Genomic DNA, 20,906 nt, shown 5'->3' with positions numbered 1-20,906 from the left:
TTTCTGCTCAAAATACCTGGAGGGTTTCTATTTACTGAATAGAATCCAAATTGATACATAGTTCTGCAGAAACATTATAAAAGTAAGCACCAATAAACGTGGAGAAAATCGAGGAATGATTTAATAACTGACTTTTTAAAGAGGTAGTGAACAGGCTTCTCAATACACTGTTCTTACTGACACGATGGCAGTTGTAATTGGACACCTCACCCACCAGCAATATTTGCTAGAAGCAGCTCTGATATGCTGCTCCTTAAGTCAGATGTTTTTGAAGTTTAAGAAAATGAAAGTAAGAAAGTTACCCTGTGTTTTTACTTCTGCCTGAGCTATCTTCAGTGAGAGACAAATAGGTGGTTTTAAGACTAGTTTTTAAAAATGCAACTCAGTAGATCCACCTTCTAAATGACAGCATAAAGAGCTCTGTGTATCTGTTCCCCAGCAAAACAACCATAGTGGTTTTCGTCCCCTCAAAATTCATATGGTGAAACAATCCCCAATGTGACAGTATTTGGAAGTGGCGTCTGGGAGGTGATTAGGTCATTAGGGTGGAACACTCATGAATAGGGTTAGTGCCCTTATAAAATAGACCCAGGAGAGCTCCTTTGTCCCTTCCTCTACATGAGGACACAGAGAGATGATATCAACCTATGGATCAGGCAGTGGGCCTTGACCAGACACAGAATCTGCTGGCACCTTGATCATGGACTTCCCAGGCTCCAGAACAGTCAGAAATAAATGTTTATTGAGATGCCCAGTCTATTTTTGTTATTAGTAGCCTGAATGAATTAAGAGAAGCAGTTAATCTGTATTTCTCTTAGACTCTCTTTCAAGAGAATCAGGCTTAAGTGTCAATGAAATTAATTAATGGTAAATGAGAAGAATGACTATTACTCTGGAAATATATTATTAGTCTCTGAAGTTTATTTTTCCCAGTACAAATTTCTGGCGCTTTTTAGCTGTAAAATGCCTAGCAAAGTATTTGTGGTTTTATTATTATTTTAAATGATTAAAGAAGACAATACAAATACACTTTAACCCTTCATAAAGTGGGCAGTTTCTATTCCCAAGGGTGCAGAGAACTGCAAAATGGAGTGAAAGGCAGAGAGCTCTTATAAGATAAGGAATAAAGAACAAGGAAGAGAGAAATAGAAAATAAATAAAGAACAAGGAAATAAGTACAGGGCCCAGAGTTGGCTTGGCTTTTGGGGATTGGCTGGTTGGATAGACTACATTTCTGGTCAAGCAGAGCATTTACAGAGACACAAACGCTGTATAAATTTCGGTTTGCTGAGTGGCACCCCAGGAGGAGCAGTTCCATCTTGAGTCTACAAATTTATTTCAACATTATCCATAATCACCTTTCTTTCTACATTTTTTCTTTCACAGCAGTTTTATACCCTCAGTCTCCTCGTCATTCATATACAAAAATTAGAATTTATCTTTGACTCATTCATGTCTGTCCTTTCATATCAAGTTAATCACTAAAATTTATTGACAATTATTTTCAATTAATCTCTCCCTTTTTGTTGTCATTACCATGTTCTAGTTTCAGATCATTATTATCACCTGCTTGTACTAAAGAAATAAATATCTATATGTTTCTCTATTGTCTATCCTCCTTCTCCTAACAATTATACACATTACTGCCAGAGGAATTTTTCATACGTTCATTCTCAGTGTCTCTTTTCTGCCCCAAAGTATTCAATGACTTCTGGTTGGCTACTGAATTTATTTCAAACTTCCTGGCCTGGTATGTGAAACCTTTCTTAGTGTGTTCAAGCCTATCATTTCAATGCAAAAGAGATGAACAGTTCTCTGACCATGAATTAATGTATTCTCTCACACATATTAATGTCTCTTACGGAAAAAAAAATTAAATGGAATCACTGCTTTATAAACGTGGAGCAGTGTGTTGAATCTGAGTGAACAGCTCTGTTTACCATATAACAAAACCAGGCTGTATTTTCAAAGTAAAGCAGAACATTTACATTAGCAAATTATAATGTGGGTCTCTTTTGGTCACAAAACAGAAAAGAGAGAGGGATTTGTATTTTTGTAATAAAATTGATTACTAGGACCTTGTATTAATTTCTTATTGCTGCTAAAACAAATTACTACTACAAACTTGGTGTCCTTAAACACAAATTTGTTATTTTACAGTTCTAGAGGTCAGAAATCTGAAATGGGTATCATTGGACTAAAATCAAGGTGTCTGCAGGGCTACATTCCTTCTGGAGTCTCTAAGGGAGAATCTGTTTCCTTGCCTTTTCCAGTTTCTAGAGGCTGCCTATATTCCTTGCCTCATGATCCCTTTCCACTTTCAAAGCCAGCAGTGGCCGGTCAACTCCCTCACATCGCATCACTCTGACACTTACTCTTCTGCTTCCCTTGTCCACATTTAATGACCCTTGTGATTGCATTGGGTCCACCTGGATAATCCATCGGGATAATGTCTTTATCTTTAGTCCAGCTGATTAGTAAGCTTAAATTCATCTGCTTCCTTAATTTCTCTTTGTCATGGGATACAACATTTTCATAGGTCCAAGAGAGTAGGACATGGACATCTTTGGGAGGCCATTATTCTATCTACCACTGGACTATTCAAAATAGAACTGAAAACAGTAGACTCCAGAACTTTGTCCAGGGTTTATTTAAAGTATCTATATCAGCTTGGCTACTCTCAACCACTTCCTGAATCCTTCTCTCCCTTCCCAACCCTTAGAAAATTCATTGCATTCAGAAAATCCTGAGTCTTCTACCTGAGGAAGGATTTTTAAAAAATTTATTTTATTGACGTATAGCTGATTTACAATGTTGTGTTGATTTCTACTGTACAGCAAAGTGATTCAGTTATACATATATATACATTCTTTTTCATATTCTTTTCCATTATGGTTTCCATTATGGTTACAGTAGGACCTTGTTGTTTATCTACTCTAAATATGATAGTTTGCATCTGCTAACCCCAAACTCCCAATCCATCCCTCCCCCACGCCCCTTCCCCCTTGTCAACCACAAGTCTGTTTTCTATGCCTGTGAGTCTGTTTCTGTTTTGTGGATAAGTTCATTTATGTCATATTTTAGATTCCACATATAAGTGATATCATATGGTACAAGGAAGGATGTTTTGACATCCTTTCCTTTTCCTCCTGTCAAGCCAACTGGGGAATAGCTCCAAAAGAATCAATAGAATCAAGAGGAGAAGGTAAGATTGGCAACTCATTTCCTGGATGGACTTCTTTGTATGCAGCAGATTGACATTTTGCCATCTGGGAAGATCTAGCTGGGGCAAGACTAGAATTAGAGGGAGATAAGGGAGTAGAGAGATAAGCTGTAGTCAAACACTGGGACATCTGCAGGGTATTAAGGCTGAAGGTCAAGTTGGCAGTGCAAAAATTGGAAAGTTGTACCACCTGACTGCCCCCACCCCCCATAGGAGTGCTCCACGAGGGGGTCGCTGGCATTACTGCCCCTCAGTGGCACAGTCGGTTGATGTCAGCCAGAGAAGCCACAAAAGGCAGACAAGAACTACATTAGCCCAGTTAAGTAAAAAGTCTTTGCCCCTTTGCTCTAAACACTAATCGTGGTCTTTAAAATTCTGGAGGAAATGGACCCAGAAAAGGGAAGGAAGGGGGATATGGGAGAGCTGACCATGCCTCTTCCAAATCTGAGCCATAAATTGCATACGAGCTTGACGTTTTAAATTGGATTAGAGTGGATTGGAATTTAAAATCTAAAACTGGCAGAGAATTATAGAATTTACTCAATAAATCTTTAAAGGACAGTGAAGAAAGATTTAACTGCAAATGTTTAAAGGTAATAACAGAAGAAAAATAAAATTATTTCTTGTCTATACCCTTTCAGTTTAATACTGGTCCATTTCAGTTTACAGATACAATTTTTCTTCTTTAATTATCTTTATCAAAGATTCAGGCATATTATAATACAATTGATAAACACTCTAGCTTCCTTGATTAAATATGGGAGCTTTTTACAAAAAAATAATTTGGGACTAACTTGAGAGACTCCATAAGCTTATCTATTAATCACCTTCTCATATGGGTGATGCCGAAGACACACTGTTTGCATCTGAGAAGGTGATGTTTTCTGATTTTGCTTGGTGAGATGTGATTGGACCCTCATGCATCTAGCCTACTTAACCCTATGAGATAGTTATAATCTCCTTTTAAACCTGAGGAAACAGAGGCAGAGAGAGGTTGTATAACTTTGTCCAATGTCTCAGAGTTAGGAAATGCTAGATCCAGATTTTACTTTAGAATTCTGTCTCCAGAGCTGGCTCCAGAGGCTAGGCTCACGGCCTAGCAAAACAAAGTAGTTGTTCATGAGTATTTGCTGAATTGAATTGACTACTAGAGTTTGTCATGATTATCACCAACTTTGTAACCTAAACTAGCTCTCAGTATTTCACGAAATAGGGCAGGATAAATTGTTCTCCAGAAGGGGTAGTTAGTGATTCATACTGTTAAATTGCCTAATTTTCCAACTGTCAATTGTTAAATTGCCTTATACATTCTCTCAATGGTATTTTGTTTCCCTTGAAGAAATAAGCAAACAGGAAAACTCTTTCATCTCATCCATTATGGAATAAAGCTCCTCTCTCAGCAATGCTTTGCATGGGTTATGGCTGACGTTAAATCATCTTTAAGCATTTAAAAGGCAAATTGGTTCATCCATGGCAATTTTATTGTGCTAGAAAACCTTAACTGTAAAATAAGGTCCCTTCTCTCTGAATTTTGATGTCTTTGGTAAGCTAGAATTCAAGCATTTGTGTTAACTAGAATCAAAGAATGGTGTTCATCCTTTAGCAGAAATGTTTGTATTATCAATACAATACAAAATGAGGTTGTTAATGTTATTATTTATGGCTAAATGTTTGCTTGCTGCAAAATCTCTATAGGGAGGTGGATTTCAGAGAAAAATTTTTATGAAGAAAAAAGTTACACACATATACACACACGCACATATAAAACATTTTCCAGTTAGAAAGTAGATCATGCTTAATACCTGAAACTTCAAAAAGCATATGGAGAAATGAAGCCAGTTAACCATAATTCCACAACCTAATAATAAACCACTATTACAATTTTGATGTGTATCTTAACAGATATTTGGTTCCATGTTTGTGTGTATATCTCTATATTTCTCTTTATAAAAATATAGACCCAATATATCAACAGCATTCAATAAATGTATGTTTTGAGGAATTTTTCACTTATAAATATTTCATTAAGGTCTTTCTACATTCATAAATATACTTTCATAATATAGATTTATTGGATGCACAGGAATCTAATGACAGCAGCATTGTGTATTAAAGCAACAGTCTTCAAACTGAAGATATTTTGACCCATCTAAAAATTGTTTCTTATGTCTTCAGCTTTTAAGAATTGAATACTGTGCAAAGTAGGCATTTTAACTCACATCAGTTGTGATAAATTGAAAAAAGAATGCATCCTAAATACTAAACCAGGACAAATGCATCTATTTATAAATTTTATATGTATCTGAGTCTACCAAATAAAAATATTGCCAACTCCACTCTGTCCTCTAAGATTTGGCCAATGTGCAGAATTGTTCATGATTAGTACAGAACAACTTGACTGAGGTCATCTATCAACATTCTGAAACAGAATCTGAATGGATTATCTGTTTATTTAAAACTGACACTGGTAAAAATTCTGGGTCCAAGTCAGAAGAGATCATGGACAATTGTATGTGTTAAATGAAGAAATTCTCAGAAGCCATTCAGAAAGCACTAATCTTGGATGCTTTCATGGCTGTTACATTTTCAAGATTGAATAGTATTATATGTTTCTGCACTTGTAATTGAATATGTAGCTGTTTCCCCCTTTATGTTAGGAGGTGATAAATCTTTAAAAAATAAAAATGTTAATAAAAATTTGTGAAAGGATCAGCCTAAAATGATCTTGACTCCATTTTGGATTTTTTTCTAACACAAATAATGCATGCATATTTAACTTTGCTTTTTTCATTATAACTGTAAAGCTTTGAGATGCCCTTTTGTTCACATCCCTTGAAAAAAACAAAATCAAATTGACTGTGTTGAAAACTGTTTATAATTTGAAAATTATAGCAAGATCATATACTTTTGCTGAGTATATTTTCAGAGGTCAGAATTCTGGTTATATTTTTCAAAGAGAGAACTTTAAAGATAAAAATTATCTGAGGACATGGGCACTTTTATGCACTATGGTTTGGTTGTTTTGTTTGTTTTTAATATTACTCTTTGGAGTTTGGATGCTTATTAGCAACCAAAAGTACTCCTTGATTTTTCTTGCAATTTGATGGATTTTGGAAGTTAATTTTCTTTAACCTAATCAGGAAGGGGCTTTTGCAAGAGGTAGGTTTTAGGAGAGAAAAAACAATTCTTATAAATTGGAAGGTAGATTTATTCTTGCATAAAACACCACTGGCTTTCAAGAAGACGCGAAAATTATTGATACTCCTTCTCTAGTCCTTAGGGACATTGTCATGAAAATAAAGATGATAATGATGATGAGGAGGTAAAAGAAGAGGTGGAGGAGTGGGAGAAGGAGGAGGAGGGGGAGGATGGTGTCTCTGAAGCATCAAAACACATCTCCAGAGGAGTATGAAATGATCACATTTTATTTCTTGGAAGCATATTAACAGCAACAAACAAATAAACACAAAACAAGAGACAGCTGTTTTTCTTGGACATTTTGTTTGCTATCTTACCTGAAAATTAATATGAATATCATATGTAAGTACTTTGTAAACTTCAAAGTAATTTACAAGGGTAAGATGTTCTTATTTTCATCACTGTTATTGGTATCATTATGATTATACTTATTTGAGCAATGAATATTCATATCACCATTTGTCGTTATATTCCATGTTTATGCATGTGAGCTGAATATTACGATGAGAAACACCTTGCCCAAGGCCAAGATGGGAGTGAGTGATAACAGAATAAAGCTAGAACTTAGTTTGTGACTCAAATGTCTGGGCTTCAAGTTCATGACAAGTGGCTACCTTGTCACATGGCTCAGAAATGACTTTGATGTTGCCATTTTCCCGTTGGAAACACTCATAGTATAAAAGCTAATCTGAAATTGGAATCATTTTGGCAAACTAGGGTTCTGATTGCATAAGACTCGTGTTTCTATTGTGTATATGCCTTTGTGGGTATTTCACTCAGTTGAAAGAGAAAGATAAAACAAGAACTATTTTGCCTTAAAAGCTGCTTGGTAATCTGCAACATTTCTTGATGATTCACTTTCTATTTTCCAGTCTTCAACAGGTGAATTTCAGAACACTATGGAATGAACTTTCCCAGTGAGTAGCCACCAGGATAGTAAATCTCACCCAGAGAATTCACTGAAGTGCATTGCCCCACAGCCTGGGCACCTGTGTTCTCATAAAGACTTCTTTTTTTTTTTTTAATTAATTAATTTATTTATTTAACATCTTTATTGGAGTATAATTGCTTTACAATGGTGTGTTAGTTTCTGCTGTATAACAAAGTGAATCAGCTATTCATATACATATATCCTCATATCTCTTCCCTCTTGTGTCTCCCTCCCACCTTACCTATCCCACCCCTCTAGGTGGTCACACAGCACCGAGCTGATCTCCCTGTGCTATGCAGCTGCTTCCCACTAGCTATCGGTTTTACATTTGGTAGTGTATATATGTCCATGCCACTCTCTCACTTTGTCCCAGCTTACCCTTCCCCCTCCCCGTGTCCTCAAGTCCATTCTCTATCATAAAGACTTCTGAGTGCAGCACATTCACAGCTGGCGTGTGTTTACACAGGCCATATACAAGGAACGATTTTCTGATAAATTATATTGTGTAGAGTCCTGCACTGCCTAATAGGTCATGTATGGTTATGTAAATTAAATTAAAATTTTATAAAATAAAATTTCAATTTCCCAGTCACAGTAGTCACATTTCAAGGGCTCGATAGTCATTTACAGATATAGAACACTTCCATCATCATAGAAGGTACCAATGGATGAGGCTGGTATAAACACTTGCTATGCAAGATATGGTCCAAGAACGTGAGGAGCCGCATGAACAGTGGCAGCAACATGTGGGAGCGCCTTAGAAAGGCAGAATCTCAGTTTACCCTGTGCCTACTGAGGAAGAATTGACATTTCGATAAGACTCTTAGGTGACCCAGGCATATTAAATTTGAGAAGAACTGTAGGTGGTCAAATAAGATAATCTAGTGGGTTTCAGAAGAGAAATATCCATTTTAGTCTAAAATAAATCAATTAACTTTATAATTTTGGTAGTTCTGTGGCATATGTAAAAAAAAATTTTTTTAATTTTCCTTATATACCGAAATTTTGTCTATTTTTTTCCCCACTCAAAATTTTGTTATTCAGAAAGGAATCACCCTAATACCCATGAAAGAGAGTTGATATAAAAACATAATTAAACTAAAATAATATCTATTTAAACATGCATTTAGTCCAGCTAGTTGACAATTAATTCAATTTTTATCATTTATGGCCTGCATTCCATATAAGGTGATAATAGAAAGACATAAAATTCCAGTAATTTTGCAACTTTATTGGGGTTTTTTTTGCATATGTGTGAGGTCTTCATTGTTAAAATTGCTATTTTCCCTTTTCTTATTTTATTTTGGCTTCATCTTTTATTCTTCAAGATTGTAATAAGTCTTGTTTGCAGAGTATTTATAACTCACTTTCTCATGAAAAGATTTCCCTGACTACAAACAGGTTTATGATAATACAAAAAGAAATATCATGAGCATCTCTGCTCCTGCTAAACATTGGTCAATTTATTTTTTTATTTAGGTTCCAAATCTCCCTTCTTTAACCTCATATTGGTAATTATTTATTTGCTCACATGTACAGTGACACATTTACCCAAAACACACACACACACACACACACACACACACACACACCTAAATTCAACTACTTTTGCAATGTTTTAATGTGGCTCATTGGATATTCAATAATACTTAGGCCATAAAAAAAAATATGCCTCAACTTTATAGTTCAAGCCGGACAGTGCAAATAGAATCCAACAAAACTCCGTATTTTGTTCATATGACAGGTGAAAAATAAACAACCAGGAAAGTGTTCACTGTTTTTCTTTCTCCATCTCCTACACACAAACAAATAGTTATTTGCAACTGAATTTCTCTCCTTTCCCACATTCTGAGGAAGGAGAGTTGATCTTCGTGAGTCTCTGGTGTTTAGGAAGACAGTTGGCTAAAGAGGTAGAAGGCATTGGACTGAAGCTGGGAGTGCAACTGTCCAGAGCTTCTGAATTGAAATTGCATATTAAGAGCCTGAAATGTGGAAAGGAACTTTTGCTGTTTCAATTGCAAGAGGTTTCTGACCAACTGCTGCTGGGTATGAAGAATTAGGCAGTGAATAAAGGGACTCTTGAAAGTATTAGTGTGGGGTTTCAGTTGGGTGTGGAGGACTCTATAGGATAAATTTTTTTCAACTTATTTATGGTACTGAACTGTGCTTCTTACATTTGACTCCATAAGGAGACTGATTCATATGAGACTCTTGAATAGTAGCATTATATACATGTATTTAAAATGTGAAATGATTGCATGATCTGCTATATCTTACCTTGGTATTAATTAGGCTGAGCTTAATTAAAATCCAAGATTTTAAGTTGATTTTATGAAAATTAACTATTAAGTTTTCAACGTCCTTGATGTAACAAAATTAATCACATCACCTAACCAGTCAAGACTAACTGTAGTTGCCTTTAATCTGTAAGGATCATGAATAACTTTTTTCATTCTATTTTCTGTAGCTTCAAAGTTATTTTATATTAAAGTATATATTATATTTGTAATAGGACAATACATTATCTCTAGGGAATTGGATTTCTATTTTCCTCTTAATGGTGTTCTCTAATTCCCAGATTTATTTTACAATTAATATATATTTCTTTATAATCCAAAAAAGTAATTAAAATGGCATACCAATTTACCATTGATATTATTTCTAGTATTTTACTGTTTTATCATTTCTATGCTCAAATGCCATGTTCTGGAAATTTCCCATGGAAATGGTTACCTTGGATCGATCCTTAGGGAAGTTTCCTTTTCAATTAGAGGATATGTCAATTAGAGGAGATTCAAAGATTCAGTTAGCGGAGATGTCTCCATGTCTCCTTTAATATTTATGCGGGGCCGTGTATTCTAGCTCTCACTTCCCTGCCTAGGGCTTGTTTAGACCCATTGAACAAAGTAACTGAGCACGTGAAGCAAAAAAAACCCTTCTGATTGTTAAATTGACTGAGACTTCTGGAACTTATGAGGGTCACACTTTTCATTTAAGTCACTCTGTATTTTACTGGGTGTCTTTCCCATTTATAGTAGGATTACTCAGCAATAGAAGACAAAGCTGTTTGATAAATCAGACCACCTGAGTGTGCTTAAGAACTGTTTTCCAAGAAATACAAAACTGCATATAATTGGGGCCCCAGTTGGTCATACTCAGTGTGAGTCATCATCTTCTTCCCCTCCTTCTCATACACAACACACAGAGACCAATCAAAAACCTACTCAGTTACCCTGCCCCTCCATGGGACAAAATCTTGGATGGCTGTGTTTGGGAGCCATTAAGAACAGAGGGGCTTGTGGGCTAAAAGCAAAGGCAGAATGAAGCCCTCGTGATGCTTTGGCTCTCTCCAGAAACTTGAAATATTCTTGATGCTCAAGGCATTTAGTTACTACCATAATGCCTAGTTTATTCTACACAACAATAGCCTTATTATTAGATGCCTTTGAATTAATTAAGATTCCACACCACGTAAATGAGAAGGAGTAAACAAAAGCAGGCAAACTCTTCAACACACCATGTTTTTCTTAAATACCAAGCCTCAACAGAATAAAATGCGTAGGCTTACAAAACGACTCACTAAGTGATTTTATACAAAGATATTCACTCCTCCCCAAATTGCAAAACACTGCTGGGAAGTCCTCTCTGAACTGCTTTTTTAACCCCACAGAAGCATTCACTTTTAAGACTGTTTGCTTTAAGTGTGATTGTACAGATTTCTGGGGGAAAAATTCACACACAATTTTTCCTGCAAATGATGTGGGGCAGAGCGCACTGATCTTTATAAGTAACTTTGTGTTTATAGTTATGCTTCTTAATTGTGTTGCATGTCATAAAAAAGAACTGAATGAAAAACCGATTCATGTTCAAGCTGGAGGTACAATGACTTAAATGAATCTAAGCTTTTCAAGGCTGTTTGGTTCTAAAAGCTGTTGTGAAAGTGGCCAGAAGCATGTCATTTTGGTTCAACCAAAAATAACAGATGGAGTTTGTGTTTTTAGCATTCTTGTTGAGTATAGAAATAATCAGAAGTGTTTTACTCTCTAAGTTTAAACAGTTGCTAAGTTCTGTAAAATCTAATAATAACAGTTATAAATAATAAGTCTGACTTGGCAACATCTGTCACAGAATTCTCTTCTTCATTTCTACTGCTGCTACCAAATCCAGGCCCTTACAAATTATGTAATCTAAGAAAGTTGGTGAGCCTCCCTAAGATTCAGTTTCTTCATCTGAAATGGGGAAATGTACTACTATACGCCAGGTAGAGCTCTATGCACTTTGCAAATACAAATCCAGGAATCCTCATAATAACCCTGCGCAGTAGATACTATTAGTACACCAGCATTTTGCAGAAGAGAAAACTGAGTCACAGAAAGTTAAGTTACTTGCCCAATGCCACACAGTTCATGATATGGTGAAACCAGAATTAAAATCTGGTTAGTCTATCTCTGGAGTCTGCTTTAACCACTGCAACGTTTGCTGGGAACTTAAATGAGACATTATGTAAAACATTCAGCAGTATGCACTCAGTATTTAATATCTATCTTTACTATTGTTTACAGCTATTGCCAGCCAATGAAAGAACATTTCTTCTGCTCTTGTCCTGCCCAATCAAGGTAAATGGAATTCAACACTTAGTTTGGGGATCCTTACCGTCTTGTTGTTGGTACCTTCTGAAGAGGGAGTAAATCTTTGGTGCTAAAGACTCTTAAAAAATGCCATAGAAACATTTGAGATTTGAGGTACTGTTTAGATACAGGGTATGGCTAGAATTCTGAATTCCTGAAAACCGAAGGGTAATTCTATGGATTTTCATGTACTAATGATAATACAGTTGTTCAATAATAATATTAGCCAAAGAAATTTGAGGGGAGGAAATGATCTCATTGAAGTTACTTCTTAGCCCATCCACATGGTTTTCAGAATCAATCACCTTAAGAATGTGCCTGTGCATGTGTGTGTGTGTGTGTGTGTGTGTGTGTGTGTGTGTGTGAAGACACACCCATTTATATTTTATGGGTATAACAGATCAGACTTGTGGTTACCAGAGGCAGAGGGTGGGAGGACAGGGATTTGGAGGAAGGTGGTCAAAAGGTACAAACTTTCAGCTGTAAGATAAATAAGTACCAGGGGTGTAATGTACCACATGGTGACTATAGCTACCACTGCTGTATGATATATAGGAAAGTTTTGAAGAAAGTAAATCTTAAGAGTTCTCATCAAAAGGAGAAAATTTTTCTCTTTTTTTATTTCTCTTATTTTTATTGTATCTATACATTGATGTTGATCTCTATATGTTGAGGTTGATGTTAGCTGAGACTATTGTGGTAATTGTCTCACAATATCTATAAATCAAACCATCTTTCTGTATGCCTTAAACTTATACAGTGGTGTAAGTCAGTTATCTCTCAATAAAACTTGGGGAAAAAAATAACATATTTTTAAAAAATAAAAGCAAATAATGTCAAATGCCTGTCCACCCTCCTCACCCTTAGCATTCTCCCATCCATGGTCCCCAAGTAGAAAAGTCTAAGAAACTCCCTTGGGATGCATGTAGATGATGAAGAGTGTCATTTTAATAATCCACTTTGGGGCCATGACTCACTTTCATTGGCCCCCATTTGGTGCTTTTCACACAGGAAAGTCATTAGGATTGAACTCCATCTCAAAGCACTAAGTAAATAGGGAAGTTATACACAGTATCTGTCCCAAACCATGGTACGGTATTCATTGTCTTTTAGTGTTTCTTCCATCTTGTTTCAATACCTAAGAGTGGAAGAAGCACCCTATTGACCCCTGTCTATTCAAACTGTTACATGGGAAGTATGAATATACTTCTCATAGGCTCCTTTTCTCTGAAGACATTGAGATAAATGGAAGTAATTAATATTAGCTCAATTGCTTTATTTTACAGGGGAACAAAAATTTAATAGTTAAGGATTAAAATTATGTTGCAGCCAGATCTCACAACACAAGTTTATTTCTTGGCTGTAGTGCACTTTGAGTGAAAAGTCACTTCCCACACAAATCTGCATAGTATGACTTGCCCTTTTCTCATCAGGGTAACATGATCATAACAATACTTTATCACACGCAAAAATGAAGCCTGAATAGCTGGACAAGTAGCTTTGTCACTGTGGAGAATTCCACTGGAATCCATAGTGACTACAAAGTTTAATCACATGCTGCACATGTAAGCCTTCCTGTTTTCCATGAACAATTAAAACGTGGCAAGACAGAATAATACAACTAAAAAATAACTTGCCAAGGAATATCATGATTTCTATAGTTTACATGTTTCAGTTATATGATTCAGTTTGTGATGTAAAATCTCAGTCTTCCTGAAGAACAATTACAGACAGATGAAAGATATTTTTTATTTGGCATTTCATAGTCTCAAACAGGATAATTAGAGGGACTGACTGAAGACAGACAAATGTAATCACAGGCAAGAGAAGGGAAAGAAGGAAAAAAGAAAGCAAAAATATGATAATAAATATAGAAGTAGTTCAGAGCAAAGGTGCTGCAGGAGGTTAGAAAAAGTAATAGGACATCCAGCAACTTTCTAACAGTAGAGAAGGATACAACTGAAGATGGATGGGCTCTGAGGTCTGTACAGAGGGGGTGGAAAGCAGCAAATAATTTAGTCATTACTAATCCTAAAAGGTTAATGGCATTATTCTGTGTAGTTTTTAAGTCTTGTGTTCTGAATTTAACTTTACTGGGTTGGATCTGCCTCGGCCATCTTTGTGTAAATCAAGCCATTATGTGCCCCTTTCCTCGTAATCTCAAATGAAGATAGTGATAGTACTGACTTCATTCCCTTATTGGAAGAAGTACCACCCTTAGACCTGGCAAAGAACCCCCTGCTTTGTGTCCTGCATGATAGAGGGTCCTAAATCTAACAAATGAGAATAAAGTGAATGTATTAGAGTACGCATAAGCATATGGGCACTGGCTCAGTGCCCTTCAGCGCTCCTGTGACAGCTTTCAGGCCACAGGGAAACACTTCTCAAAATTTCTTGCTCTGTGTCCTCCTAAGAAAAGAGGACCATGTCCAACTCCAGGATTTGAAGGTTTTCCATTGCCCATTTTCCAGCTGAACACAGCTTCAAAGTATTGGGAAGATTGTGTTGGAAGCTGTCGTCAACAGGAGAGCAAAGGTTTCTCACACGAAAAGGATCACTTTCCAATAATGCTGAGCTTCCATCTTGTTTCTTTTCCTGGATCATTTCCCGTTTCCAGAAATATTCACAAATTTGTGAATTAGCAAGGTATTTGCAACAGTTGCATTTGGTGGTTGAGGGAAATTGTGAAATATTAAACAACTCAACATTTTTGAAAGAGTGGGTATGTAGACCTTTAGTTTGGCAACTGGATGGACACAACACTAGAATTGCTAATAACTACTTCAATTAAATTGAGTAATGATTTCAGTTTTATTTAAATAATTCTAACTTGAAATTTTGATATTTAATATTATATTTTTCACTCTGTCTTTATTCTTATTAGATGTGTTTGAATATTGATCCTCCATCCTTTAATGCATATATTTTGATGCATATATATTTACATTTTGTACACTTTTAAAATAACTGTATTTTTTAATTCTTTGAGTTAGGATTTGTAGAGCACAAATTATGAAAAAATTTGATTATAACAACTTAAAGATTTTGCTGAATTGAAAGCAAGAAAACATATTTTATGAAATATATATAATAATTGATAGACTATGTATTTCTTTATTTCTTACCCAAATATTCTTAGTCCCTCAGTAGAACATCTTCCATCATATTTGACAGTTTTGTCATTTTATAGGCATATTTGTTAAGGTAGGAAGTTAAAACATGTTTTGTAATAGTTTTATTACTTAATGTATAACTTAGTTTAGAAGATCAAATTAGATGGTATATAAGCTTAAAATAATTTAATTAATTTTAGCCATGGCATTTTTCTAGTTACTGAGAAAGAATAGTAAACAAAACAGACAAAACTCCTGCTCTCAGAGGGCTTATGTTCTAGAGCAGAGGTCCATAAACATTTTCTGTAAAAGGCCAGACAGTAAATGTTTTAGGCTTTGTGGGCTACATATGATCACTGTCATATATTCTTTTTTGTTTATTTTTTCAAACCTTTAAAAATTATTCCTCATTGCAGGTCATGCAAAAGCAGGCCATCTCAAAACAGGCCTTGGGCCAGACTTGGCCCTTAGACCTTAGTTTGCAGACCCCTGTTCTAGTGCCTTTAGCCGCAGTGCATCTGGAGGGCATCTCGTGAAAGGTCAAATCAAGTCCTATACACTTCAGTATCTTCTACGTTCACCACTGAATTCAAACTGGCTTCTTCTAAAAGTCAGTGTGTGTCTGCAAGTGAAGCAACTTGGGGATATGGAGGGGACGTGATGCGGTCGGGGTGAGGCATTGTCAAGGCCAAGGAAAGTAGACACTGTCAAGTACCACAGGAACATATTAACTGTTCCATACAATTCACTGTCAGTCAGGGACTCAGCTGAGCTGGAGAGAGAGCTGAGCTGTCAGGTATTGAAGGAGCCAACTTCACATACTGAAATAAAGTAACAAGCCAAAGGAAGGAACAGTGAAGCCTTTAATCAACTGCTGCAATAGCATAAGCAAGAGGCTAAATCAGGGAAAGCACTGACTCTTTCCTGTACCAACAAAAGGTTCCTGTAGTGTTACGGACCTGGCTCCAGAGTGAGGAAAAGTGACTTCAAGTTTCCCAATAAGGTGACTTCCAAATAGAGACACCTGGGCTAGGAATGGGGCTATGCACGAGAGCATGGCTGGCCAGGGGGCCTGAGTCCTTGACTGCAGCTCCCTTCAGAGACCACCATGCACTGGCTGTTGTACATCAGGTCCTGCAGAGGGCGGTTTCACCCCATGAGGCCACCAGGTAGAATCTTTTTGTCACTGCCTATGATTGGGCCTGAAAAATCACACAAAAGTTTTTGGCCAGAAGCCAGATTCCTCAGTCATTCTGCAATAGGTCATCCTTTACTCTGATGAAATGAACTTACTATTTATTTGACAAATAGTTATTGAGCAGCTGCTCTGTGCCAGATTCTGGGCTCAGCAACTGTGCACCTCTCTGGCTCAAAGAAAAATCTGAAAGGTAGATTCTGTGTATACAGGTAGTTGAATCATTTTTGAAGTATCCAAGTTAAACCTGGCTTCAGATGGCTCAAAATAATCATATTATTGCTAAACATTTACTGCTTTAAAAAATGATTTAAAATAATTTGTGGATATAGCCTCTCATGGTTTTTAAATGCTAGTAAATATTTTAGCAAATCTTGAAGTTTCCTGAAAATCATATTATCCTCAGTTTAAGAAATTAGTTCTTAAACATACTGATGGTTTAGATTCTCCCACAGTAGACTGGTTTGTTATTAAAATAATATTAATCTAGAACATTTGTATGTAAAGACTAAGGAGAACTGCACCAAGAAAACTTCTTACTGGTTTTGATCTATTTGTACTTCTGTTAAAATTATTTTGTTTTTAAACAAAAACTTAATTGAGTATAATAATATTGTGCATATGATTCTAACAGTCTTTAAAAGTGTCAATAAATACATAGACACGTGTATATGCACACTTGTGTGTGCATCTGTGTGTAATGATCATTTTATCCTCCAATAATGATTCCTCATTGTTTTAAACCCGTAAAACACAGTGCCTTTTGGCATAAAATTTCACAAGGAAGTTGTTCTACTCAATCCAAGACATATAGGGTTTCATTCTTCTCATCTTAACAAAGATACACCTTATAATATGGTTTAAACTTTGAATTATGTTCTATATCAAATATCAAAAGGAACTTGAAGTCAACTGTCACTTGATTTCTGTATGCTCAGGTATCATTCTTTTCTTCTGATGATGAATATGTTTTAGTTTAAAGAAACCACAAAGGAGATGAAAACTTCAACCAACACATCAAAAATATATTTTGCAGAAAGCCAAGTTGCAAAACTTTAGAGAGGGCACAAGCTGTGTTTCCAATATTTCAGCTTATGAAAAGGGGGAAATAATTAAAAAGCGAAAGTAACTGGTGTGACCTTTTGTAATCCTACAGAAAGTTATTCCATAGAGCTTGGAATCTATTAATTCTTTCCCATAATGTCTATGTCTATAATTCATGATTAAAATCATTTTAATATCATTAATTGAATTTACAGAGAACTAAGTGGTTAAAAGTGGTGTTTTGCTCTCTCTCAAAAAAAAAGAGAGAGAGGAAGGGAGAGAAAAAGAAGCATTTATTGGTTAAAGGGATACATTTCAATTATGAGAAAGTCTTTTATCTGGAATACTTCATTAAGCAACAATGCTAAAAATAAAGATATTTTCTAATGATTAGTTATTCTTAGTATTGCCTAATAAATTGTCAGTCACAAGGCATTTATTAGTCACATGCATACATATCAATATATATGTATAAACACACACATACATGTATATGTACTACATGTATATATACCTCCAAAGTGCTTTGAAGAGGAAAATATTAAGTACGAGGTAGGTCTTGGATTCAAATAGACATGGGTTCAAAGGCTACTTATGTCACTTTTTAGCTGTGTCATTTTGGGCATGTAACTTTACATAACTAAACCTAAATTTTCACAACTATAAAATAAGACTGATAATAATACCTTTTTAAGATAATTCTTCTGAAGATGAAATGAGATAACGTATGTTAATGCTTATCTAAGTTTCTGGTACAAGCGCACACATACAGTAAATCTGATTAGTATGCTGTTTATAGTTATTAATATGTAAACAGAAGCATTAGCATTTGTTTTCCAGCAACCATCAGTTATGACCATTGATTGCGATACAATTGGCTTTAAATAACAGAGACAGGATGGGAGAACTGATGCTGTGAAAGGTACCTAAATATCACAGTCTGTGTTGAGAAGGCTGTGTGCTCTGGCAATGTACAGAAATTTGGATATCAAACAACAGGGAATATAAAATCCACTACAGCTTGAAAACTTTACACATGGGAAGGCTTCTTTAGGTGTTACCCAGGTTGCCTGGTGGGCCCTAAATAAGAGCCTCAGAAAATTTGTTGCATCTCATCAGAACTGTGTATCTTAAGAAGGACTTGTATTCATCCTTCCTCCCAATTTGAAGATCTCAACAGAAATGCCATGCCATCCCATAAACTTTACTATATTTATAACTTTCCTGACAGTACAACCAATTTGAAATTTAGTGCAAAGGTCGAGTTACTAAATCTTGGAAATTACCATGGGTTTTGTTTAGTTTCTGCAAGTGAAATTCAAAGTATTTAAAAATAGACTAAAAGAATAAGCAGCAGAAACAGTTACTAGATATTTGGTGATTTTAAACTTGGGTGAATGGAATTCAAAGCAGTCCTTTAACCTAAAATTCCAAAGTTAGATGGTGTCAGGAACTGTGAAGGACCCAGGATCTGGTTTTATATTTTAAAAGTTAAGAAATTAGCCTGTTACTGTTTCATAGATGCTGCTGGAGGACACACGGCTTTTGGGTCAGAAACAAAGGGCTTTATTACTTTTGGCATAGCAAGCAGCATAAGCACCGGGTACCATATTAATGTCAGTTCTTCGAGCTGCCAAGTCCCCCAGGGGCTACACAATAAGCCAGGATGGATGCTGTACTTACACACAATGGGTCTGTGTCATAGTTGAGGAACACTGATCTTGGGAATTCCACTGCTTTTTATTGACAGCCATAAGCAAGTCTGCATGTTTTCCAGGAGGTGGAAGGGTTACCACATCTCAAGGGTACCAGTGGCATAAGCCGTCTTGAGAAATGGCACAGAAATAAGAACAGTCAGGGCTTTGTAGCCTCGGCACACCCAGGAAGCCATGTAGGAGTACAGGGAGAGCAAGAAGATGATATCTTTATAGAGTGTGGATATATATATGTATGTATCTTATATATATAACACCTATCTATATTTGGTTGTCATGGTCTGAATAGCAATTATGTATTACTATATTTAACATACTGTGACATTTCAATTAAATTAAGTAAAAACTGCATGTAGTGGAAATACTGTAAGGTAGTCTCCGTGATTCTCACTTCTTGGTGTTCATGTCTCTGTATTATCCACTCCTACTGAGTGTGGATGGGACCTGTGACTTGCTTCTAACCAATAGAATGTGGCAGAGGTAATGGGATGGGTCAGTTAAATAAGATTGTCTTATTGTCAGCAGATTCACTCTAGAGACTCTTTGCTGGCTTGATGAAGTAAGCAGCTGTGTTGGGAAGCCCAGGTAGCCAGAGATTTGGGGCAACCTCTAGGACCTGATGGTAGGCCCTGCCCAATAGCCAGCAGGAAGCCAGATTTTCAGTCCTATAACTGTAAAGAAATGAATTCATCTGACAACCTAAGTGAACTTCGAAGTGAACTCATCCCCAGTACCCAAATGAGAATGTAGAGCAGCTAAAACCTTTATTGAAGTCTCTGAGACCCTAGGCTGAGGACATAGGTAAGCCATACTCAGGCTCTTAATCCACAGAAACTGTGAGGTGGTAAGGGCATGTTGTATTAGCCACTAAATATGTACTCTTTTGTTACACAGCAAAGATAACGAAAAAACTCCAGTGATTCAACACGTATCAGTGATATCTTTTAAGAATAGCAATTCCAAATACTATTTTAATCAATGCAAAATCATCAAAATAACACTTCTGAAGTCAAATACATCCTAGAATTTCCTTTTTGTATGTACTTTTCTTTTAAAATTTAGCATATTTACAGAGTTCTGCAACCATCACTACAATCAATTTTAGGACATTTGCATCACTCCATAAGGAAATGCAGTACCCATTGGCAGTCGCTCTCCATTTCCCCCCAACTTGCCCCATCCCAACCCTAGGTAACCACTAATCTACCCTCTCTCTTGATCTGCCTATTCTGGACATGTCGTATCAGTGAAATCACACAGTATGTGGTCTTTGGGGACTGGATTTTTCACTTAGCATATGTTTTCAAGGTTCATTCATGCTGTAGCCTGTATCAGTACTTCATTTCTTTTTGTTATCAAATAATATCTCACAGTATGGATATGTCACGTTTTATTTATCCATTCATTCATCAGTTGATGAACATTTGGCTTGTTTCCACTTTTGAGCTGTTACAAACATACGTGTACATGTTTTTGTGTGTACATATATTTTCATTTCTCTAGGAGTGTGATTGATGGGTTATATGGTAACTCTGTGTTTAATCTTTCGAGGAAATGCCAGACTATTTTCTAAAATGGCTGCACTATTTTCCATCCCCACCAGCAGGTGTACAAATGTTCCAATTTCTCCACAACCGCATCAACACTTGTTACTCTCTGTCTTAATTATAGGCATCTGAGTGTGTGTGAAGCAGTATCACACTGTGGATTTGAGTCTTATACCCCACGTGGCTCGTGACGTTGAGAATCTTTCCATGTGATTTTCTTTACACTCTGACCATTTGCTCTTATTCAGAAATAGCTACATATTTTTGAGGAGTAGCGACTCAATACAGCTGATATATATTGTATGATGTCAT

The 20,906-nt window shown here is 36.1% G+C and overlaps 1 protein-coding gene across 4 annotated transcripts in view; it reads left to right on the top strand.

Moving 5' to 3' along the window:
• Positions 1-20,906, top strand: part of MRPS30 (mitochondrial ribosomal protein S30) — a 146,100-nt gene that overhangs the window by 102,188 nt on the left and 23,006 nt on the right. For all 4 annotated transcript variants that reach the window (XR_014261959.1, XR_014261960.1, XR_014261961.1 and 1 more), the window contains one exon: positions 11,915-11,968. The gene's annotated coding sequence lies outside the window, so the exon portion shown is untranslated. The remainder of the gene's footprint in view (positions 1-11,914; positions 11,969-20,906) is intronic.

Source organism: Balaenoptera physalus (genome assembly GCF_965194825.1).
Source record: "Balaenoptera physalus genome assembly, chromosome: 3".
Classification (NCBI taxonomy): Eukaryota; Metazoa; Chordata; class Mammalia; order Artiodactyla; family Balaenopteridae; genus Balaenoptera; species Balaenoptera physalus.
This window is presented reverse-complemented; position numbering and strand designations above follow the sequence as displayed.